This window comes from Somniosus microcephalus, chromosome 2, assembly GCF_052327205.1.
Source record: "Somniosus microcephalus isolate GS21.2 chromosome 2, FLI_Smic_1.0, whole genome shotgun sequence".
Classification (NCBI taxonomy): Eukaryota; Metazoa; Chordata; class Chondrichthyes; order Squaliformes; family Somniosidae; genus Somniosus; species Somniosus microcephalus.
Genome location: NC_140988.1, coordinates 288,127,471 through 288,152,602, shown reverse-complemented (window position 1 = coordinate 288,152,602; position 25,132 = coordinate 288,127,471). Strand labels below are relative to the sequence as shown.

The following is a 25,132-nucleotide window of genomic DNA, read 5'->3' as shown; positions in this document are numbered from 1 at the left end:
CAGTGAGGCGCAAATATCTTCTATCCGTGGAAGTGGATATTGTACCGTGTGAATGACTGGGTTCACAGTAACCTTGAAGTCCCCACAGATGCAAACCTTCTTCGGTTCCCCAGGCGTGCTGCTCAATGATTTCTTCATTACAGGGATGATGGGTGTGGCCCACTCGCTCCAGTCCACCTTGGACAGCACACCCGAACGCTCCAGACTCTCTAGCTCTGCTTCAACGGCTGGGCGGATCGCATACGGTACTGGTCTGGCCTTAAAAAAATTTGGGTTTGCGTTATCTTCAATTTTTATCATTGCCGTTACACCTTTTAGAGTCCCAAGTCCTTGCTGGAACACCTCTTTCACGTCAGTTAGAATTTTTGACAGTTGTCCAGGTGTGGCGTCGTCATCTTTTTTGTCAGCCACAGTTAGTGCCTGAATGGAATGCCAATCCAATTGTATTTTTCGGATCCATTCACGTCCCAATAATGGTGGTCCTCCATCTTGTAGTATATATAGATACAGTTCCTGTGTTTCCTTGCCGTTGTATTTAATGGGCACCCTTATTTTTCCTCTGGGGTAGACTTTTTGCCCCATATATGTCTTCAAGACAATGGACGTATCCTTCAAAGGAATGTGTGAGAATAGCCGCTCGTAGTCTCGTCGATTCTTGACTGTTAGGGCTGATCCTGTGTCCAATTCCATCTTTACTTGGGACCCTGCTATCACGAGGGTGACCCAAATGGTTCGGTGATCCTCCTTTGTGATCACGTTGTGTAGCTTTAGACAACTTAGTCCCCTGCTCCCGGAGTCATTGTCACTACTCTGGTCTTCTGAACTACTGTCCGTCATCTTTTGTACTTTCTTGTACTTTTCCTTAGTAGTTCTTTTAGTGTTGGTTTTCTTTCCCGACCTGCAGACTCATGCTATGTGTCCCATTTTTCCACATTGCCTGCATACTTTGTCCTTAGCCCAGCAATCCTTCTGGTCATGGGTTGTTCTGCCGCAGCGACAGCACTTTTCTGCTCCATATGCCATTTCATTAGTGCTATATTCTTGCGGTTTCTGTTGTATTTCCGCAGCTCCCCGTGCTGCTGCTTCATAGGATGCTGCAACGCTGAAAGCCTTTTCTAGCGTAAGGTCCTTTTCCGAAAGTAGTCATTTCTGGGTTCCTTCACTTTGGAGCCCGCAGACAAACTTATCCCTTAAGGTATCTGCCAGTCCTGTTCCGAACTGGCAGTGTGTCGATAACTTGCGTAGTTCCGTAAGATAGTCAGCATTACTCTCGTCTTTGTGCTGGTTTCGTTTATGGAACTTGAATCTTTCTGCTATCAGCAGCGGTGTAGGGTTTAGATGTTCCTGTAAGATATTGACAATCTCTTCAAAATTTTTCTCCATTGGTTTAGCTGGGGTAATTACATTTCGCAATAGGCCGTACGTTCTCGCGCCCATCAAATTTAATAATATCGACGCCTTCTTTTCAGCGGCCACCTCATTTGCCCTGCAGTACACTTCAATTCTTTCCACATACGTGGTCCGGTCTTCTATTTCGTTATCGAAAACAGTGATGCTGCCACTCTTCGGCATCTTGGGTGGTTTAAAATGGCGCCTCCTGCGCTTTTCCTTCTTCCCCAATGGATTAAAATGGCGCCTCCCACGCTTTTCCTTCTTCCCCCTGCTGCCAATGCTGCTCCTCGCGTTCTAACAGGTAATGGCAGCGCCCCGCGGCTTTCTGCGCATCTCTTTTTCAACGCTGCCCAACTCTTGAGCACCGGCCGCGCCCTGTGCGCTCCACCCTCGCTCTTTGTCTTCCCGATGACGCTGCTCGGCCCCCTTACAGAGCCGCTCGCCCGAGCTCTAGCCCGCCGCAGTCCAGGAAGTGTCAGCGCACTATCTGCTACCAGCCCGATTTGCTGGGACACCTTGATTGGAGAACCAGGCCCAGCTCTCCACAGCTTCGCCTGCAATTCTCTGGACCCCGATGGATCACTGGGCGGTTGCCCCCGGTCGACGCCTGTTGCTCTGGCTTCGATCTCCAAGAAGCTTCTTCCCAGGGATGGATCCCCGTAAGGTGATGCAGTACTGCAGGTGAGTTCGAACCTGCTCGTCGCCACTGTAGTGTCCGCGCATCAATAACACACTGCAGGAGAACGATAATAAGAGGTGTTTACTGAACAGAGAGTATGCTGGAACTGAAAGTACAGAAGCCTGCTACTGCTTTATATACAGGTGTGGTCGCTGCCGGTACTACAGCATAAAAGCAGTTCTCTCTTAAAGGTACATACACAACAGGTGCATGGGTTTCATTGTATCATTTCTCGGCTGCATTGGAATGTTCCCTCATTCCTGTTATCAGCCACTGTAATAGTGGGTAGCGAAGATCACTCAGCATCCAGTCATTCAATCGCTAGGATTTTTCAGACTAGGGGGGAATAGTTGAGTTCCTTGAGGTAAAGATACAAGCAGCCAGAGAACCTAACATTCACCTGTATGATTTTATGGCAGTGCTCACACATAAGCTGTACCTCTTTCTATTCATATGAAGGACACTCCTCTTCATATGACCATTGAGGCCTATCAATGAGTTTCTGAACCTTGGGCAATCCAATAAGTCTGTAAAATCTAAGGGCCTGTGCTTTCTACTTCATGGGGAACAATCTATGCATTCATGACATGAGGGATGCACAGCAGACTGGCTAATGCAGCAATGTAACTTGCATTCCCCTGAAACACCTCCAGTGGCGTAGAAACTTAATGCCACAGAGAGCATGGTGTTATCATGAGATCACAGTTCCAGTATATTTCCCAATAATTACCAGTTCCCTGCTAAACTGGAGCCTTCATAAGTGATTTTCTTCATTAATGTTTAAAAAAGTACTATGGTAGACAGCTGGGTACCTCCTAGTTGGTGCTCTTCTTCTCTCGTGCTAACTGCCTGAATTACACCCAGCAGAGGTTCCTGTTCATCTCTTCCTCATAACACATGTAAAGTGGATTCCAAAATGGACACCATCATGCATCTCTGCCAGGTGTCCTCACAACAGTCAAAGATTGCAGTAGTATGATCCCTAAGTATCTTTTAATGTGAGATTCTCTGAAAATGCATTAATCAAGAAACAGTAGCTTTAAAGTCACTGTACCTCTAAACTCTTTGTTAATCTGACCTCACAGCACTCAGAACCAGTTAGTGAATCTCCAGCACCCTATTTATAATCGTTCATGCATGGAAAACCATTATCGTGTTTAAGTGTTTTTAATCCACCTTACTGAGAAACTTACACAAGAAGAGTTTCTGTTTATCCTAAATGAAGTTCACATTCTCCCCCAGTAGGGACACAGCCCACTTACTTAAGTACACAGCCATGGCTTAGGGTATATGGGGTACTGTAGGAGTCTATGTACTCCTAACAAAATATACTGAACTCGGAGAGGTTCAACAGAAAAGGTTTAATTGTTGAGACCACATGTTGAACACAAAAATGGCGTCAGAGACTAAACCAAGTCCGACTGTCTTTCATCAGTCCACAGCTTAGACTGCCCCTCCCCCGCTCTGGGCTTAACTATGTTGCAGATCGAGTTTCTTAAAGGTGTGATCCTTCTTAAAGGCATGACGCCTGATTTATAGTCTACGGACCGAAAAGCGGATTGTGTCCTTTCTGTGATCGGTACGCCACACAGCTCCCCCCAGAATCCGCTAGTAGGGAGTGTACGAACCGGCGTGGCGGCTTGATGGCACGGCCGGAACGGCTCTTGGCGGTTGGTGTCGGGAGCGGGGCGGTCGGACGCGTCGGGCTCTTAGGCGGTCTGCCCCGCGGTGGGGGTTGGCCCACTTGTGGTGGTAGGCCGGGGGAACTGCTGGACGGCTTGCACCTTGGCGGGCAGGGGAATGGCTCCGTCCTGCGTGATGTGGTGGCCGAGGAATTCGATCCTGCTGAGGCCGAATTGGCACTTGGCTGGGCTGATGATGAGCCCGTGCTCACTGAGCCGCTGGAACAGGGTGCGGAGGTGCTCGATGTGTTCCTGCTTGGAGGAACTAGCTACCAGGATGTCATCCAGGTAGACAAAGAGGAACTTCAGGTCCCGGAGGACCGAGTCCATGAGCCGCTGGAAGGCCTGGGCCGCGTTTTTGAGGCCGAAGGGCATTCGGAGGAACTCGAATAGCCCAAAAGGGGTGATTATGGCCGTCTTTGGGACGTCCGTGGGGTGGACTGGCACCTGATGGTAACCGCGCACCAGGTCGGCTTTGGAGAAGACTGAGCGACCGGCCAGTCTAGCCGAGAAGTCTTGAATGTGCGGTATGGGGCACCGATCTGGCGTGGTGGCGTTGTTTAGGCGCCGGTAGTCCCCGCAGGGGCGCCATCCCCCGTCGGGTTTGGTGATGATGTGGAGTGGGGAGGCCCAGGGGCTGTTGGAGCGGCGGATGATGCCGAGCTGTTCCATTGTGGCGAACTCAGCCCGTGCGATCTCCAGCTTGGCCGGGTCCAGCCTGCGGGCGTGGGCATACACCAGTGGGCCTGTGGTGTGGATGAAGTGTTCTACCCCGTGCTTAGCAACTTTCGCGGAGAAGGTCGGGTTGGTGAGGGCTGGGAACTCAGCCAGGAGTGCTGAGTAGTCGTCCGTTGAGCAGGCGCGGCACTGCCACGCCATTTCGGTGGGTTGGGGGGGAGCCATGGCGCCCGGGATAGGTGACATGGTGTTCATGTCCACGAGGCGGCGCCGAGGCATGTCGACCAACAGGCCGTGGGCGCACAGGAAATCCGCACCGAGGAGCAGGGGGAGCACCTTGGCGGTGATAAACTCCCAGTGGTAGCGGTGGCCTGCGAGGTCGATGGTGATGGTGCGGGTGCCGTACGTCCGGATGTCGGTGCCGTTGGCGGCAGCCAGCGCAGGGCCGCGGCCGCCTCGCTGGATCTCGAGGGCGGACGCGGGGATGATGCTGCGCTGCGCGCCCGTGTTGCATAGGAAACGACGTCCGGAGGCGCTGTCCGTAATGTACAGCAGCGTGCCTGCTTGCCCCACGGCCATTGTGTAGGCCGGTGTGGGGGCGGTTGGAAACATGCAGGGATGGCTGCAGCGGCGTGCCCATGCACCGAACCAGGTATGAAAGTAGCAGTAGCCCTGGGTCAGAGGGCTTGGGGGATGTGGGGGCGTGGGGGGCCTCATGGCCGAGCTGTGTGGCCGCGCGATAGAGGGTGGAGCGCGCGCCGACGCTGCGGAGGCCAGGTCAGGGGTGACGGCGTGGTTGGAGCCGGCGGACAGGAGCTTATCGGCTTTGTCGGCCAGGTCCTCGAGATCCGTGAGGCTGGACGCCATGATTGTCGGGCGGATGCTGGGGGGTAGTTGGCGGATAAAGAGCGTGTGGAAGAGGGAGCCGGGCGGTTTCTCGTCGGTCAGAGCAAGCATGTGTGAGAGCAAGTCTGACGGCGTGGAGTCACCGAGGCCCGGGAGGTCGAGGAGGTGGCAGTTGCGCACGAATTGGGAGGCTGTGAATTTTTTAAGGAGCGCGGCCTTGAGATGTGCGTACTTGCCTTCCTCCGAAGCGTTTTGTAGTGTTGTCCAGACTTTCATGATTGTGGAGTTGCCCAGGGAGGCGAGGAGGTAGTCGTACATCATTGCGTCGGCGGTGATGCCGCGGAGCCGCAATTGCGATTCGGCTTGAAGGAACCAGGCGGTGGCTAGGTTCTCCCAGAACTCCGGCAGCTTCACAGAAACTGCGTTTGTGTCAGCCATGGTTACGCTTAGGAGTCGTCCTGAGCATCGGGGTCACCAGTGTAGGAGTCTATGTACTCCTAACAAAATATACTGAACTCGGAGAGGTTCAACAGAAAAGGTTTAATTGTTGAGACCACATGTTGAACACAAAAATGGCGTCAGAGACTAAACCAAGTCCGACTGTCTTTCATCAGTCCACAGCTTAGAATGCCCCTCCCCCGCTCTGGACTTAACTATGTTGCAGATCGAGTTTCTTAAAGGTGTGATCCTTCTTAAAGGCATGACGCCTGATTTATAGTCTACGGACCGAAAAGCGGATTGTGTCCTTTCTGTGATCGGTACGCCACAGTACTGCTGGAGTTTAAAAAGCTAAAAGGAAAAGGAGGTGGGGTAGCATTGCTGGTTGAAGAGGAGATTAACACAATAGTAAGGAAGGATATTAGCTCTGATGATGAGGAATCTGTATGGGTAGAGCTGAGAAATACCAAGGGGCAGAAAACATTAGTGGGAGTTGTATACAGATACCCAAACAGTAATGCTGAGGTTGGGGATGGCATTAAATGGGAAATTAGAGATGCGTGCAATAAGGGCACAGCAGTTATCATGGGTGACTTTAATCTACATATAGATTGGGCTAAAAAATTAGTAACAATACTGTGGAGGAGGAATTCCTAGAGTGTATACGGGATGGTTTCCTGGACCAATATGTCGAGGAACCAACTAGAGTTCAGGCCATCTTAGTCTGGGTATTAGGTAATGAGAAAGGATTAATTAGCAATCTAGTTGTGCGAAGCCCCTTGGGGCGGAGTGATCATAATATGATAGAATTCTTCATTAAGATGGAGAGTGAAGTAATTGACTCAGAGACTAGGGTCCTGAATTTAAATAAAGGAAACTACGATGGTATGAGGCATGAGTTGGCTAGGATGGATTGGGAAACGTTACTTAAAGGGTTGACGATGGATAGGCAATGACAAACATTTAAAGATCGCATGGATGAACTGCAGAATTTGTTCATCCCTGTTTGGCATAAAAATAAAACAAAAATGGTGACTCAACCGTGGCTAACAAGGGAAATTAGGGATAGCATAAGATCCAAGGAGAGGACATATAAATTGGCCAGAAAAAGCAGCAAACCTGAGGATTGGGAGCAGTTTAGGATTCAGCAAAGGAGGACAAAGGGATTAATTAAGAAGGGGAAAATAGAGTATGAGAGTAAGCTTGCAGGGAACATAAAATCTGACTGTAAAAGCTTCTATAGATATTTGAAGAGAAAAAGATTGGTGAAGTCAAGCGTAGGTCCCTTGCAGCCAAAATCAGGGGAATTTATAATGGGGAATAAAGAAATGGTGGCCCAATTAAATATATACTTTGGTTCTGTCTTCAGAAAGGAGGACACAAATAACCTCCCAGAGATGTCGGGGAACATAGGGCCGAATGAGAGGGAGGAACTGAATGAAATCAGTATTTGTAGGGAAATGGTGTTAGGGATTTTGACGGGATTGAAGGCCGATAAATCCGCAGGGCCTGATAATCTACATACTAGGGTACTTAAGGAAGTGGCCCAAGAAATACTGGATGCATTGCTGGTCATCTTCCAAAATTCTATAGACTCTGGAACAGTTCCCATGGATTGGAGGGTAGCTAATGTCACCCCACGATTCAAAAAAGGTGGTAGAGAGAAAACGGGGAATTATAGACTGGTAAGCCTGACATCGGTAGTGGGGAAAATGCTAGAGTCCATTATAAAAGATGTAATAGCAGAGCACTTGGAAAACAGTGACAGGATTGGACAAAGTCAACATGGATTTACAGAAGTTAAATCATGCTTGACTACTCTACTGGAATTTTTTGAGGATGTAACAGGTTTTATGGATAAGGAAGAACCAGTGGATGTGGTGTATTTGGACTTTCAGAAGGCTTTCGATAAAGGACTAATGTGCAAAGTTAAAGCACATGGGATTGGGGGTAAGGTACTGACTTGGATAGAGAACTGGTTGGCAGACAGGAAGCAAAGAGTTGGAATAAACAGGTCTTTTTCCGAGTGGCAGGCAGTGACTAGTGGGGTACCGCAGGCATCGGTGCTAGGACCCCAGTTATTCACAATATATATGAATGATCTAGACGAGGGAACTAGATGTAATATCTCCAAGTTTTCAGACAACACAAAGCTGGGTGGGCATGTGTGCTGTGAGGAGGATGCAGAGAAACTCCAGTATGATTTGGACAGGTTGGGTGATTGGGCAGATACATGGCAGATGCAGTATAATGTGGATAAATGCGAGGTTATTCACTTTGGTGGCAAAAACTGGAAGGCAGATTATTATCTGAATGGCAATAGATTGGGAAAAGGGGAAGTGCAACGAGACCTGGGTGTCCTTGTGCACCAGTCGCTGAAGGTAAGCATGCAGGTGCAGCAGCCGGTTAGGAAGGCAAATGGTATGTTGGCCTTCATAGCGAGAGGATTCGAGTACAGAAGCAAGGATGTCATGCTGCAGTTGTACAGGGCCTTGGTGAGACCACAGCTTGAATATTGTGTGCAGTTTTGGTTGCCTTATCTGAGGAAGGATGTTCTTGCCATGGAGGGAGTACACGAAGATTCACCAGACTGATACCTGGGATGGCAGGAATGACGTATGAAGAGAGATTGGGTCGATTGGGCTTGTATTCGCTCGAGTTTAGAAGAATGAGAGGGGATCTCATTGAAATTTATAAAATTCTAACAGGACTAGACAGACTAGATGCAGGAAGGATGTTCCCGATGGTGGGAGAGTCCAGAACCATGGGTCACAGTCTAAGGATAAGGGGTAAGCCATTTAGGACTGAGATGAGGAGGAATTTCTTCACCCAGAGCATGGTGAACCTGTGGAATTCTCTACCACAGAAGGCCATTGAGGCCAATTCTTTAAATATATTCAAGAAGGAGTTAGATATATTTCTTAAGGCTAAAGGGATCAAGGGATATGAGGCGAAAGCAGGGACAGGGTACTAAATTTGTATGATCAGCCATGATCTCATTAAATGGCGGAACAGGCTTGAGGGGCCGAATGGTCTACTCCTGCTCCTATCCTCTATGTTTCTATGTAAAACAACACAGCCCACCAGTACAGAGAGCTGGTAAACTTCCTGCTGCTTGTTCTATCAAAATCACCGTACCTATTAGGCATTGGATTGGAGAGTTACCTGAAGCTGAGTGGGAAGAATCCCAGTCCCAGTGACAAGTCCACTGGTGAATCGTCAACAGCACCCCAGAGTAATATGCACCTGTCTAGGTTAGATATTGGAATACCTAGTCTGCCACATAGGATTGACTTGGTCTAACCTTCCATCTCTGGGTGTATCATCTAGGTACCACATTGACCCCAGGGAGGGTAGTCACTAGTTTGTCATTACTGTCTGTTACTGTTAACTGACAAGTCTGGATTTGAGCCCTTGCTGGGCAGACAGCAGGTACCAGGAGCTCCGCATGAGCAGCAGAACTCAGCATAAAATGTGTGAGTACATTGCCACCATCATCCTCACCACAACATGGACATACAGCATTCCCCATTACCCAGTGGTTCCACTAGTTGGAGTTGAGAAGCCTCAACAGCATTTGTTTGTCTCTCTACACCCCAATCATGGTAGGCATTGAATCTTGGATAGACGAGTGCTTGTTGTCATATACGACCTCCAGGTAATGCTTTTCAGTACCTGTCATTAGAAGTCTCAGAATTTCCTCATCAGCTATACAGTCGACATCTGCGTCCAGCATGCCAGGAGCATAGTTGTCAACCATCTATGTTTCCGGTAGCAAAATACTGCAGATGTTGGAAATCCGAAATAACAATAGAAAATGCTGGAAAAACTCAGCAGGTCAGGCAACATCCGTGGAGAGAAATTTGAGTTGACGTTTCGGGTTGGACCCTTCTTCAAAACTGGAAAGAAAAGAAACTAGATCGGAGGCAGGGCTGCGATCGGACAAAAGAATAAAAGAAACAAAAGAAGTAAAAGAGATTAGAAGCTAGACGAGATGGTAATAGGCTGGGATTAGGTGAAAAGTGTACTGGCAGGGCAAAAGATAGCTGCCAGGTGTGAGAGAGAAACAAAAGGAAAGGGGGGGGGGGGGGGAAAGGAGTGGAACAATTACAAGAGAAAATGAAATGGGGGCCGAGCTTATGATCTGAAATTGTTGAACTCGATATTGAGTCCGGAAGGCTGCAGACTGCCTAATCGGAAGATGAGGTGCTGTTCCTCGAGTTTACATTGAGCTTCCGGTCGCCTGTCATTTTAATTCACTGCTCCATTCCCACTCGGACCTCACCGTCCTTGGCCTCTTGTATTGTTCCACGGAAGCTCAACGTAAACTCGAGGAACAGCACCTCATCTTCCGATTAGGCAGTCTGCAGCCTTCCGGACTCAATATCGAGTTCAACAATTTCAGATCATAAGCTCGGCCCCCATTTCATTTTCTCTTGTAATTGTTCCACTCCTTTTCCCCCCCCACCCTTTCCTTTTGTTTCTCGCTCACACCTGGCAGCTATCTTTTGCCCTGCCAGTACACTTTTCACCTAATCCCAGCCTATTACCATCTCGTCTAGCTTCTAATCTCTTTTACTTCTTTTGTTTCTTTTATTCTTTTGTCCGATCGCAGCCCTGCCTCCGATCTAGTTTCTTTTCTTTCCAGTTTTGAAGAAGGGTCCAACCCGAAACGTCAACTCAAATTTCTGTCCACGGATGTTGCCTGACCTGCTGAGTTTTTCCAGCATTTTCTGTTGTTATCTATGTTTCCGGCCCTGGTTCACACAGTATGCATGGTGGTGGGAAAGTCCGCTGTTGTTGAGGTTGCTGCACCATGATTCATCTCTTCTGCACTTGCGCTATGTTTCGGTACCCATGGAGAAGAGAGGAATCGCAGTGCCCTGTGTGGCGATTGTAGTGTATGTGCCTTTAAGAGAGAACTACTTTTACAGCTCCTGTGTACTGTAGTACCGGCAGTGACCAAACCTGTATATAAGCCTTGAGCATGCCTCTGTACTGTCAGTCTTGAGACTACCCTACTCCAGTAAACACCTGTTGATTGTTAAGTTACAGCCTCCGTGTAGTTATGGGGAAACATCATACTTTAAGAATCACGGATTCAACAGCGATAAACAGCTGACATTCCCAATGTAATGTATTGTCACATGGTTTGTTACATGGTTTAGTATGAGCAAGCTTAGTTTGCTCTGGCCTAGTAAACAAGCACTTTGACTAGCAGCTCATCATGTCTCTGTCCTTCATTTGTTTTACCCACATATATTACATTTTTGGGGATGAGAATGGGATCCCAAAGCCATTTTTAGGGATCATGGAAGGACACAGTGTTCAACCTTCGAGTGGAAAAGTTTACGGTGAATTTGTGATACCTAAACTGAATCTTTTGCAATGTTTTACTGTTAATGCTGATGCAGAATTGTCTGTGCTTCGCCTTCCCATGTATGTATACACAGCAGTGTTGATTCTCACAGGTACACAGGTAGTGTGCTGAGTCAGTGTTCGACGGGATTGGGACAATCATGGCCGCACCTACGGGGTTCATCGGAAGCCTCGACATGTATGACTGAGCTCACGAACCATTCAATTCTTACATTGAGCAGATGGAGATTTTTTTAGGGTCAATAACATTACTGAGACCGAAGGTGCAGATGAGAATGTTCAAGCTTAAGATAAAGTAATTCGTGAACGTAAAAAAGCAATTTTTTTAACAGTGATCGGGCTCGATGTCTACGGAACTTTGACAAAGCTATTCACGCCTGGGAAATTGAAGGATGTGTCATCTGAAGACATAGTCGAGAAACTCGAGGACCATTTCGACCCAAAGCCATTAGAAATAGCAGAGAGCTATAAGTTTGGCACCAGAAACCAAAAACAAAGTGAAACCATCAGTGACTACATTGTAGCTCTTAAAAACCTGTCTTTGCATTGTAACTTCGGCACATTTTTGGATCGTGCATTGCGAGATAAGTTTGTGTGTGGACTGGTGGATGAGCGCACACAGTCCAAGTTACTGAACAGTCCAAACCTAACATTTGACATAGCATGCAAAATTGCCCTATCTATGGAAATGACGTACAGGAATGCTAGGGAGCTCCGTCCAACTCAGGTGACTAGTGCAGCTGAGGTCTACAATCAAAAAGCCACCCCCAAACCTAAAGCTGTGAGACATGTTGGTGAGAGCAGCTCAGTGAATTGTTATCGCTGCAATGGAAATCACTCACCACAGTCCTGCCAATACAGAAATACGAAGTGTTTTCACTGCCAGAAGCAAGGCCATATTTCAACAGCTTGCAGAGCTAGATCTAAAGCAGGAAGTAAGAACCATTCTAGTGGCAATGCAAAGCAGCGACAACAAAAGGGAGGAATTCACAATATAGAAGTGAACACACCTGATGTTGAAGTACTCAGCATCTAAAGTATCTATGCCACTAGCAGCAATGAGAAAGAATTCCGTACAAAACTTTTGATCAACAACCAATATTTTGATATGTGTATCGACACAGCGGCAGACTGCTCTATCATGAGTAAGAACACATATGAAAGTAAATTTAACCATATACCACTTACAAAGAGTACCGTAGAGTTAAAAAGCTATGCTGGAGAAATCCTAGAGACATGTGGACAAATGGAATGTACAGTTAAACACAATGGCCAGTCAGTAAAGCTGCCTATTATTGTAGTGAGCTACAACAACAGGCCAACCCTCATGGGCATAGATTGGTTGTGAAAGTTAAAACTAGACTGGAAAAACATCTTCAGTGTAGATGATTCAAAGAAGCAACTCGACACAATGCTGAACAAGTATAAAATCATGTTCTCAGACAGTTATGAGGGCATCACTGGGTATGATGTGCATATGCGCATCAAGTCCAACGTGAGGCAAGGCCGGTCCACTATGCGTTGAAAAGTCAGGTGGAGGAAGAGCTAGAGAAACTGAGAGAGAATGGAGTGCTATTAAAAAGTGAACGGGCTACCCCAATTGTGGTAGTGCACAAAGCAGACAAAACTGTACACTTGTGCGGTGACTACAAAGTTACTATCAACCAAGTGGTTGACGATGAACAGAACCCGTTATCTACATCACAAGATTTGTATGCAGCACTCTCTGGGTCAAAGGTTTTCTCCAAACTTGACCTGTCGCACGCTTACGCTCAGCTGAATGTTGACAAAGAGAGTCAGCAGTATCTCACTATCAACACACACAAGGGACTGTACTCATACACCATGCTGCTGTATGGCGTAAAGTCCTCCCCCAAAATCTTCCAGGCTACGATGGATAAGATTTTGCAAGGAGTTCCAAATTGCTTATGCAATCAAGACAATGTGCTGATCACAACAAGCAGCGAGGAAGAAAATCTAGAAGTGTTAGATTTAGTGCTTCGATGGTTGAATTCCCACAATGTTAAATTGAAAAGGAACAAATGTTCTTTTGTGCAGCCTGAGATTGTGTACCTTGGTTTGAAAGTTGATGCAAATGGCTTGCAACCAGTTAAGGAGAAGGTTGATGCTGTCATCAATGATTCAAAGCCACAGAACGTGTCTGAGTTAAGATCTTTCCTTGGAATGGTTCAGTACTACGCACATTTCTTACCTGAGCTAGCGACCATGTTAGCTCCATTGCACGAGCTCCTCAAGAAGGATGTCCAGTGGAAATGGACAAAAGTGCAACAGGAAGCTTACGATGCATGTAAGAGAAGTCTCTCTAGTGATGCTCTAATTGTGCACTATGACACAGAGCATGAGCTTAAGTTAGCATGTGATACTTCTAGCTATGGTGTGGGAGATGTCATAAGCCACCTAATGGATGATGGCCAAGAGAAACAAATTGCGTTTGCATCGCGAACCCTCACAAAGAGCGGAAGAAACTATGCGCAAGTTGAAAAGGAAGCACTCACCATAGTGTTTGGAATCAAGTAATTCATATAGTTCCTGATCAGCATAAAGTTTACCCTGATAACCAATCACAAATCGCTCCTAGCAATATTGGGGCCCAAATCTGCCATCGCTGCAATGGCCTATCAAGAATCCAACATTGGGCAGTATTGTTGTCACAATATGACTACTCGATTGAATATCGCACTTCAAAGCAAAACGCAATCACAGATGCCTGTCTAGGTAGCCACATGAAGACTAGTGTTGGGAGTGAAAGTGCTATTTTCATGCTAGGTTCAGTTGACAAAGACTTTCCCGTGAATGCAACTGAGATTGCAAATAAGACTCAAAAGGACGCAGTACTGAAAAGAGTCTATGAAAACACCTTGAATGGATGGACTGATCAGTGTCTGGACACAGAGTTGAAAGCTTCCATAACCCTCATAATGAATTGTCTTGTGAGCAAGGTTGTATCAAGTGGGGAAACAGAGTGGTGGTACCTACTTGTTTGAGAGATAGAATTCTGGCCGAACTTCATACTGAATATCCAGGGATCGTCAGAATGAAATCAATTGCAAGAAGTTTTGTTTACTGGCCTGGATTGGACAGCGATCTTGATTCACTTGTCAGCAAATGCAGCGTTTGCCAAAATTGCAGAAACAAACCACCCAAAAATCCACTACAACCCTGGTCATGGCCAAGTAGACCTTTTCAGAGAGTACATGTACACTTCTGTGAGAAAGCAAATGATTATTTCCTGGTACTTGTAGATAGTCACTCAAGGTGGATTGAAGTGAAACACATGGGTTCAAATAATACAACTGAGCGTACCATAGATGAGTTGAGGTCTATCTTTGCATGTCATGGCTTACCTGAAGAGCTTGTTCCTGACAATGGCCCTCAGTTCTGTTCTGTTCTATTCCAGCAATTCATGAAACTGTATCAAATGCACTCATTTAACTGTATCATCCAGCTTCAAATGGGGCAGCCGAAAGGTCAGTCAGAATAGTAACAGAAGCTCTCAAGAAGCAAGTGTTGCAGGGTTGTTTGGGACTCAGCATGAAGCAACATTTGGCAAATTTCTTGCTGAAGTACAGAACTACTCCGCACACTACAACTGGATATACCCCAGCAGAACTCTTGATGAAGAGGAGATTGAGAACACAATTGAGTCTTGCTCAACCAAATTTGGCCTCAAGAGTTGAACAGAAACAGTTGAGTCAGAAACATTATTATGACAGCAATCAGAAAGAACGCAGTTTCAGACAAAATGAGTGTGTTTGTGTTCTCAGTGCCCTTGTCAAGTCGAGCTTACACAAGTGGGATGTAGGAACCATAGTAGAGGTTGGTGGAACTAAGAGATATTTGGTTGAAATTGGTGGCAACATCCGAAGTGTTCATGTAGATCAAATGATCTCTGCTAGAGATGAACCAAGACGTGATCTTGAACCACTTGATCATGAACACATACATGAGTTTGACTCCATTCAGACTTCAGAAACTGAAATACCAGGTTCAAACTAATCTGAGATAGAAACAGGATCATCTTTGAGTTCAGAACCAGAACAAAACAGCCCGAAAATTGGTTAAACACCAAAACCTTTTGTAAGGAGATCAGGAAGACTCCTCAAGCCTTTTATTAAACTGGATTTGTAGTTCATTTGTAGTTGATTTAAAAGAAAAAATGTCAGGAGTTTTTGTTATGTGGTACATGTAATGCTGGGAAAGGTGGAACCATAGTTTTGTTGTATTTGAGAGGGGAATATGTATTTTTTTTAAGGGGAAAGCAGTGTAATGTATTATCACATGGTTTGTCACATGGTTTAGTATGAGCATGCTCAGTTCGCTCGGGCCTAGTAAACAAGCACCTTGACTAGCAGCTAATGGTGTCTCTGTCCTTCATTTGGTCAACCCATATATATTACACCCACCACATGTAAATAGCATGAACTGCTGCTTCCACAGGTTGTACTTTCAGTTTCAACAGTGAGCATATTCAGCGCATTTGTTGTGGAGAGGGATTGACTCTGCTTGTGCTGAAAATTGAATACTTTTTGTAGTCATTGGACACAAGACACAGCCTGGTAAGGGAAGAATAGATTAAAATTCTGTCAGAAATTGTAGCAAACTTTTTATTAATTTATTATGTATGTTGATAGGCAGACAGACACATGAATAATATTTTGTCAGTAAATGTGGGAAACTTTGATTTTTTTTTACATTTGTTAATTTAGACATCCTGGAAATAAATGAAATACTCAAAACCTGCTAGTGATTGCAGGAAATTATTTTTGGAGAAGAGCCTGGAAAATGAATATAAAATCTTGTAAGGATTTTTTTAATTTCTGGAAGTCTGGTAAGTTAATTAAAAGGAATGAATGTTTTTATTTCTCACTGTCACTTGCTCCCACTATCATTTCCTGGTGCTGTTGAGTGAAGCTATTGATGTTAACTGCCCGCTTTTTGCTTGGACAACCAGTGTTTCCAGCTCTCAGTCGCAGGGTGGTGGGAAAGTCCACCATTTTCAAGGTCGGGTGGTTAAACTTGCCAAACAAAGCATCACCATTTATCTCTTTTCCGGTTTGATGGGTGAGAAATCTAATGTTGCTGCAGGATTCAAAGGTCTGCAACAGCAGCTTAAAGGGAAGGCATGTTTTGGCCAGCCAAATTAAGTGCAAAACAATGGTGGGCAGACGTGCTGCAGCATTCTGTACCCCAACATTTAGTGTTGCTTCTGTTGAGGTGCTGCTGGACCATGTGTGGCAGAGCAGGGTGACAGTCTTTACATTTCAGGACACTGTCTACATAGGCAAGCAGCACAGAGGGCTTGGGAAGAGGTGGACAAGCATCTGAAAGTAATAAATTTAATGTGGATATTAGTCAATTGACAGAAGTTACTGGGGGGCGGGGTGGGGTGGATGCTCCAGGCACCCAGACCCTTCCTAAGAAATACATTTTGCACCAGAGCTCACTTACCCTTCAAAAATGTTTAAATCCACCATTGAAAAACTTGCCTGTAATACAACTGATGGGATATTGGGTATATCTACAGCTTAAGTCATGGCAAGTTGATGTCCCACTGCACTCTCACTGTAACAATTTATTTTTCTTTGTTATACATAAACCCCTGAGGTTTCAGTATTCACAGAAAAACAAAGTGAATTTCAGAATATAATCCCCAAAACTAAGAACAATCCTGAAATGGGATGTAATATAAAGGAATTGAACCAATTCAGTTGCCTTGAAGATGTAGTCTTAATCATACATTTTTGTTCGGGGCTGTTTGCCAGTTGCATGTGTTTTGTTTTGAGGATTCAGCTTTTTTGTGATTGCATCAGCTTTTTTGAAGCAGTTCATCAGGTTTTCCAAGTTTTGTGGGTTGGCATGAGTGCCAAAGGACCGACACAGAGCTGATTGTGAAGTAAGAGTTCTAGATGTTTAAATCCAGGCTCAGTCATCACTAGCTTCTTAATCCCTAGATTCAGGAATTATGCCTTTGGATCAGAAAATTGCAAATGTCACTCCATTATTTAAGAAGGGAGGGAGAAACCAGATAACTACAGACCTGTCAGTTTAACATTAACTGTGGGGAAGTTACTGGAATCTAGCATCAGAGACAATGGCCGGAATTTTGCAGGGTGTCAGCGGGTGTGATAGATGGCGGGTCGGGTGGGAAAGTGTTTTTTTTTCCACAGTGGGTCAGGACCCTGCTGTCAACCCGCCGCCACGCACCTTTCCCAATGTCGGGTCTGTCAGCGCTGAGCAAACCCGACGTGCAGCGGTCGGGGACCCAAATTCAGGTAATTAGTGGCTTGTTTAGAGCCACTTCAGAATGATTTTCAGCTTACCTTTTGAATTTGACAGCTCGCCCATGGGGTCCACACTGGTCGTGGACCACATCTGTCAAGCTGAGGCAGGAGTTTAGTGGCCATTGAATCAGCTGTTGAGTTGACAGCTTCAAATACTTGGCAGTAAAAGTTCCCACCTTACAGAGATATCTTCCCTCAGCCACAAGCTCTTCCTCACTGCATTTCCACAACAGATTCGCCATGCTGCAAGTTTTATACAAGTCTCCATCCAATCTGACCTCATTACCCCTCTCACCATTGACAGGTCACTTCTGTCATCTCTATTTCACCTGACATCTATTCCATCAACATGGGTGCCCTTTATACTCTCTAACCTTGGTCCTCAGAATCCCACCACGATCAGCCCCAACACCAGCAGCACCAGGCACACCAGCAGCACCAACAACTCTCCATTGGTTGGAATCATACCTAGCACAAGGGAAGTTGGCTGTGGTTGTTGGAGGTCATTCATCTCAATCACATGACATCACTGCAGGAGTTCCTCAGGGCAGTGTCCTAGGCCCAACCATCTTCAGCTGTTTCATCAATGACCTTCCCTCTATCATAAGGTCAGAAGTGGGGATGTTCTCTGATGATTGCACACTGTTCAGCACCATTCGAGACTCGTCAGATACTGACGCAGTTCGTGTCCATATGCAGCAAGACCTGGACAACATTCAGACTTGGGCTGACAAGTGGCAAGTAACATTCGCACCACACAAGTGCCAGGCAATGACCATCTCCAATAAGCGAGACTCTAACCATCTCCCCTTGACATTCAATGGCATTACCATTGCTGAATCCCCCACTATCAACATCCTGGGGGTTACCATTGATCAGAAACTGAACTGGACCAGCCATATAAATACTGTGGCTACAAGAGCAGGCCAGAGACTGGGAATTCTGCGGCGAGTGTCTCACCTCCTGACTCCCCAAAGCCTTTCCACCATCTACAAGGCACAAGTCAGGAGTGTGATGGAATACTCTCCACTTGCCTGGATGAGTGCAGCTCCAACAACACTCAAGAAGCTCGACACCATTCAGGATAAAGCAGCCCGCTTGATTGGCACTCTATCCACCACCTTCAACATTCACTCCCTCCACCACCGGCGCACTGTGGCTGCAGTGTGTACCATCTACAAGATGCACTGCAGCAACTCACCAAAGCTCTTTCAACAGCACCTTCCAAACCCGTGACCTCTACCACTTAGAAGGACAAGGGCAGCAGACGCATGGGAACATCACCACCTACAAGTTCCCCTCCAAGCCACACACCATCCTGACTTGGACCTGTATCGCCGTTCCTTCACTGTCGCTGGGCCAAAATCCTGGAACTCCCTTCCTAACAGCATTGTGGGTGTACCTACACCACATGGACTGCAGCAGTTCAAGAAGGCGGCTCACCACCATCTTCTCAAGGGCAATTAGGGATGGGCACTAAATGCAGGCCTAGCCAGCGACGCCCACATCCCATCAATGAATAAATTAAAAAAAAAAAAAGTACCAACCTTCTTTGCACTCAACTGATGCTGCACATGACAGAGGGCATCAGTACCCGACCACATTGCTGCCTGGGAGGCCAGGGATGGCCTCGGCATGGCCAGATTTACTTCACTTGACACTGTACACCCTGGCTGCCACATGATGTACCAGGTTGGCACCACCTCACAACAATACCATAAAGCATCCCTACAATGCCCAAGCCATTCCTTTCACACTCATCACCATTATGTGGGGTACCATTATGTCTCACCATTCACTGGAACTTACTAAGCCACTTCCAAAGATGCACACAATGTCCAAGAACGTAAAGAGTTGAAAATAATGGTTTCAATGTTTGATAGCACACTAACAGAAACTTTACATGAACATTACATAAAACACCCAAGTGGCTACCCTTGTGTGTTGTTAGTTGGTATAATTGGACTATGATGAGGGTGAGTGTGAGGGGTGGCTAGTGAGATGGGGATGTGATAATATGGACAGTGTTCTGGGCTTATTACATGCAGATAGCACCCTCTAGTGGTAGTTATTGTATAGCAGTGTGGTATTTGACCACCTTCCTGTCTGCCCCGGAAGTAGTATTCCAGGGAGTGTTTTGCTGAGTTGTGAACAAAGCCCACATGAGGCAGCAATCCTCCTCCACCCTTCCTTATACGCTAGGCAAGACGCAATGTCTGTGAGTATCCTTGTTTAGTAACATGATAACAACCTTATCGGTGTAGTATTTTGACAATACTTTGTCCATAAGAAGTTTATTAGCTGTTAGCTACCGAGGTTTAGCTTCAGTGCTATTTACTTATACAGTTAGCCTATTCTGTTTTCATAAACATGTTTGTATCTTATGTAACATCTAATGTATAGTACTCAGCTCTGTGTACAAAACATATTTTGTCTTTGTTTACAGTTTCACAATTTTATTCAAGTAAAGCTTCAAAACCACACCCTGTTTCTCGAGGAGTTATTTGAATGAGTGTTTAGCTGACTGGATAACTGGATAGGAGTACATCTAGCGAGACCAGTACAGTGAGGGTGAAGGTCCAAGGTAAGTAGATGTGAGTAAGGATGTGCAGGAGTAGGGTAGGGAAGACAGAGTGATGGGGATGTGGTGAGAAGCACAGCAGGATAAGGATGAGGGTGGCTTTGTGCTAATGTTTCATGATCTACTGAGATCATTGAAATGTTTGTGGCACTACACCCAGGTCCTTCAGACCACATCCCTGCTTGTGCCCTCCTTTGCAATGTGCAACCAGGCTGTGTGAATCTCCTGGGGAGGTCTCTTCCGCCAATGGGAAGAGCAGAGGACCTCCCTGCATGCTATGACTCCCCGCAGAAGCATATGGAGGGAGTCATGGGAGAGCCTGGGTGAAGCCCTGTGCCTTTGTGCAGTCATTGTTAATGTTTGCAGCATCTCAGTGCTGTAGAACACTGACAGCAGGACAGTCAAGATCAATTTGGCCATGGTACCTTTAAGGAAACTGGCTGATGACTTGTCATCAAATGACTTCACCAGACCCGCTTCCTCTAATTGGCCAGGCAGTGTGCTGGGCAGGCTTAACAAGCCCCATCAAGGGAAATTCATTTCACAGAGTGGGATTGGGCCAGCAGCAGGGTCAGGACCCGCCACCAACGTCGCCCGCCACAGACCCGCCAAGGTCAGCAAAATCGCAGCCAGAGTGACTGAGCACTTGGACAAGAATCAGTTGTCAAAGAGAGCCAGCATGTCTGACTAATCGAATTGCCTTTTTTGGGGAGGTTACTAGCATAATGGATAGGGGAGTGTCTATAGATGTTGTATATATAAACTTACAGAAGGTGTTTGATAAGCTCCTGCACAAGAGAATATTAGCAAAAATGAGAGCACACGGAATTCGAGGTAACCTTGTGACATGGATTGCAAATTGGTTGGGAGTGATGAGACAGACAGTAGGGATAAAGAGTTTGTTCTCTGATTACGGGATGTGACAAGTGGTGTTCCCCAGTGTAGGGGGTTTTTCTTGCTCGTTCTGGTCTCCTACCAGGCTTCGTGCAATAATTACCCTTGAGTGGTTCGACCCACTCTTCCCTACGGTTCTAGACCTTGGACTTAGGTGCAGGGAACTGTAGTGCAGAGAAAAACTCAATAGACCAGGTTGAATAGCACGAAATGGATGCTTTTATTATTAAACAGTTTGCAGCATTATAAAATACATGTCATAAGCACAAATTAAAGTAACTACAAGTATGCACATATCTATAAACTTAACTCTATGGAAATGGGGAACACACGGCACATCGTAAAAGGGGAAACACATTACGATTACCCTTAACCCCCTCCCCTAGACCTAAACTAAGTTTCGACTTGAGGAGCTCGGGATCATGCTCACCACTTTCAGATTCGCGAAAAGGGGGTTCGCAGCCTTTTTGGCACAGCTTTCCGTCGTCACGTGGATTTGGAAACTTCTGGCGCAGTTTGTTTTCTTACGCGATGCAGCAGCAGACACAGCCTTGATGAGCGCTCGTCATGGATGAAAATCCGTTAAACCTGTGTTACCTTTACTGAAAGGCTGCTGAAGAACTGGATGCACATGTAGACTCTGCTACCGATGTGATGTTGTAGAATTGCACATGGAAGGTCCGTTACCGAATGGGATGTTGAGGCACTGGAGTGCTAGGCCTGGAGTGTCCTTTCATACAGTCATAATGATTGTCCTTCTGAGAGTCTTCCCCGGGACGGGACGCTGATACCGAATTGCTTTCTTTATGCAGTCATTGTTATCCTTCGAAACAGAGCTGGAGGGTGTCTTCTCCTTCGGCCTGGGTCGTCGATGATCTCCCGACAAAAGTACCCAGGCCACCCTCGTCGTCTTCCCGTCGTGGCCGAGCCTTGCCTGGCCGAACACCGACCACGTTCCGAAACCGAAGTGCTGCCTTAACCGAAGAGTTGTAGAAGTTCCGAAGTGAAAAGTGAAGCGTAGCGTCCAGCGTGTTGATGGACTTTTCAAATCCATAGTTATACCCTTTTGGGACAGTCTTATCTCCCGCCAGATCATAGTCCTGTCTTTGTAATATTTTTGGCGGGCAGAAATCTCTGCAGGGGTGCTTTGTCTTGTAACGGGAGCCGGTGATAGCTTAACTGGCCTTCCTGGGCCGATAATGTCTTTTACTTTGTCATCGTAACTCGGTTTGTATATTGATAGGTCTGGAGATTGCCCTTGATGGCTGTCAAACGGTTTTTTCTTTGTACAGTAAATGGATTTAAGTGTTCATTCAATTGTCCGCCCATTTCTTGATGGGCCCCATCCTGTAACCCAAGACTGTCCTGTACTTAGAATCCAATTAATATGTATGCTCAGTTCCCTGAGTTTCGTTTTCCCGATACTGGCTTTTGCGGGCTTACTGTCCTCAATCCACAAGCCTGTCTGGCTTGCAGTAACAGAAAACAAATGGTCCCCGAAACTGATCACGAGGTCCAGCGGCCATTTTGTATGCCCTTTTATCAAAGGTTTTTCTGTACAAGCTTCTTTTGGTCAATAAAACTGTCTTATTAACCCTATTTTCTTGCATGATTATTGCTGAAAATTTCGAATCTTACACCAGGGATCTGTACTGGGGCCTCAGCATTTCATCATATATATTAATATCTTGGATGAAGAAATATAGGGCTAAAGATACGTGTCTTCAGCGCCACACGTTAGCACCACGAGATGGTGCTAAAACGCTGACCGGCACTCTACCGCCAGCTGGTCGTGGTTCAAGCGGTGGGCACCATTTTCGAGATGCTGGTGTCGATGCCGGTAATCTCAATCGCTGGGGACATTTAAATCATGGAGATCATGACATCAGTGAGTGTGCAACGCTCACTTGATGCCCGATCTCCTAATTTGGTTTTGGCCATTGCAGTTACTGGCTGGAGAAAGCAACGACAGGTAGAGCTGCCGTGCAGCTGCAGGAAGCCGGCTCCAGCGATGATATTTAAAGGGATCATCACCAATCACTCGCACCTGACAGGGTTTTGTAGTTTGAATGACTGTGTGCTACTTCCTGCAACTGCAAGAGCATTCATTAGTTGTTTCAAGGTTATTTGGTATCAGGGTGTGTTCTGGCAAGTACAGAACTCCCCCATTATTTTTGAAATGCTTCAAACTACAACACTTGCTAAAAGTCATGGGGGCTGTACTGGCAGTTGAATTCACCCTCCAGGATCCACAGTGGAGGGAGTGGAGGCAGCAAAAAAGATGGGAACATCTGCGCAGAGGGAGGAGGAGGGTCATCAGGGCCCTCAACAGGAGGCCTTACCCACCTAGGGTCTTCCGACAGCACTTCTCCTACCTGCAATTAAGCGAGGAGCAGTGTATTAGGAAGCTCCACTTCACCAAGGAGGTGGTCACAGAACTCTGCCACCTCCTGCAACCAGACATCCAGTCTTAGACCAGGGCAACCACAGCTCTCCCAGTGGCATTCAAGGTCACTGTGGCCCTCACTTTCTTTGCCAGTCTACCAGTCTGCAGCAGAAGACATATCTAACATCTCACTTTTCGCCGTCCATCGCTGCATCCGGGATGTCACTGAGGCTCTCTACACCAGGAGAAGGGATTACATTGGCTTCCCTCTCACCAGAGAGAAGCAGGATGCGCGTACATGTGGCTTTGCCAGAATAACGGGCTTCCCTATGGTGCAGGGCGCCATCGACTGCACCCACGTGGCTTTGCGGGAGCTGCATGACAATCCTGAGATCTCCCGTAACCGCAAACGCTACCACTCACTTAATGTACAGTTGGTATGTGACCACTCACAGCGAATCCTCAATTTCAATGCCTGCTATCCTGGCAGCAGCCACAATACCTTCATTCTGTGCCAGTCTGGTGTGCCAGCACTCTTCCAGCCACCATGTTAAACTTGAGGGTGGCTGCTCGGAGACAAGGGCTATCCGCTCTCCACCTGGCTTATGACTCCCCTCCACAACCCCAACTCTGAACCAAAATGGAAGACCTGTGGCCTTTTTCTCACGTACTTTGAATAATAGTGAAAAAAGACATTCCTCAATAGAAAAAGAGGCATACGCAATAGTAGAAGCATTGCGTAAATGGAGACATTATTTATCGGGGCGACATTTCACGTTGGTAACTGACCAAAAATCTGTGTCCTTTATGTTTGATGTTAAACATTTTGGAAAGATTAAAAATGATAAAATAATGAGATGGAGGATTGAGTTGGCATGTTACCATTTTGACATAGTTTATCGTCCGGGGAAGGATAATGTTGCTGCTGATGCACTGTCGAGGGCTTATTGTTCGGTGATTCACGGAGATACGCTTATTAATCTTCACAATGCCTTATGTCATCCTGGGGTTACGAGGATGATACACTTTGTACGCAGTAAGAACTTGCCTTTTTCAGTTGAAGACGTCAAGCGGATGACTTCATCATGTTCTATCTGTGCTCGGTGTAAACCGAATTTCTTTAAGCCTCAACGAGCTCATCTTATAAAGGCTACTTCTCCTTTTGAACGTTTGAGTGTTGATTTTAAGGGACCTCTTCCTTCAACTACTCAAAACCGATATATATTTACTGTTGTGGATGAGTTTTCAAGGTTCCCTTTTGCTTTTCCTTGTGCAGATGTATCAGCTGCTACAGTTATTAAATGTTTGACTCAACTTTTTGTCATCTTTGGGATGCCTGCATATATCCATTCGGATCAGGGAAGTTCTTTTATGTCTTCCCAGTTGAAGGAATACCTTCAGAGTCGGGGAATTTCTACTAGTCGAACTACCCCGTATAATCCCCAGGGTAATGGACAGTGCGAACGATACAATGGGGTGATCTGGAAGGCAGTTATGTTGGCGTTGACATCCCGGAACCTTAAGAATACACAGTGGGAAATGATACTGCCTGATGCCCTGCATGCCATTAGATCATTGCTTTCAACGGCTACTAATGTGACCCCCCATGAAAGGCTCTTTAACTATCCGCGGAGATCAACTACGGGATATTCGGTACCTTCATGGCTTACTATGCAGGGACCTGTGTTGCTTCGACGCTATGTTAGATTGTCAAAATATGACCCCTTGGTGGAAGAGGTGGAGCTGTTGGAGGCAAATTCCCAATATGCTCATATTCGATTCCAAGATGGGAAAGAAAGTACTGTTTCAATTAAAGACTTGGCTCCTTGTGGGGGCCAGCCCTCTTCTGAGGATAATAATAATGGTCATGATTCG

At 46.3% G+C, this 25,132-nt stretch overlaps 1 long non-coding RNA gene across 2 annotated transcripts in view; it reads left to right on the top strand.

Annotated features, from left to right (window-relative positions):
- The window catches only part of LOC147123445 (uncharacterized), a 268,515-nt gene that overhangs the window by 119,963 nt on the left and 123,420 nt on the right, over positions 1–25,132 (top strand). Inside the window, exon 4 of one of the 2 annotated variants that reach the window (XR_015074520.1) lies at positions 19,843–19,879. The exons of the other annotated variant lie outside the window; for it this stretch is intronic. This is a non-coding gene — a long non-coding RNA (uncharacterized LOC147123445). Of the gene's footprint in view, positions 1–19,842; positions 19,880–25,132 lie in introns of those variants that run through there. 2 annotated transcript variants of the gene reach the window in all.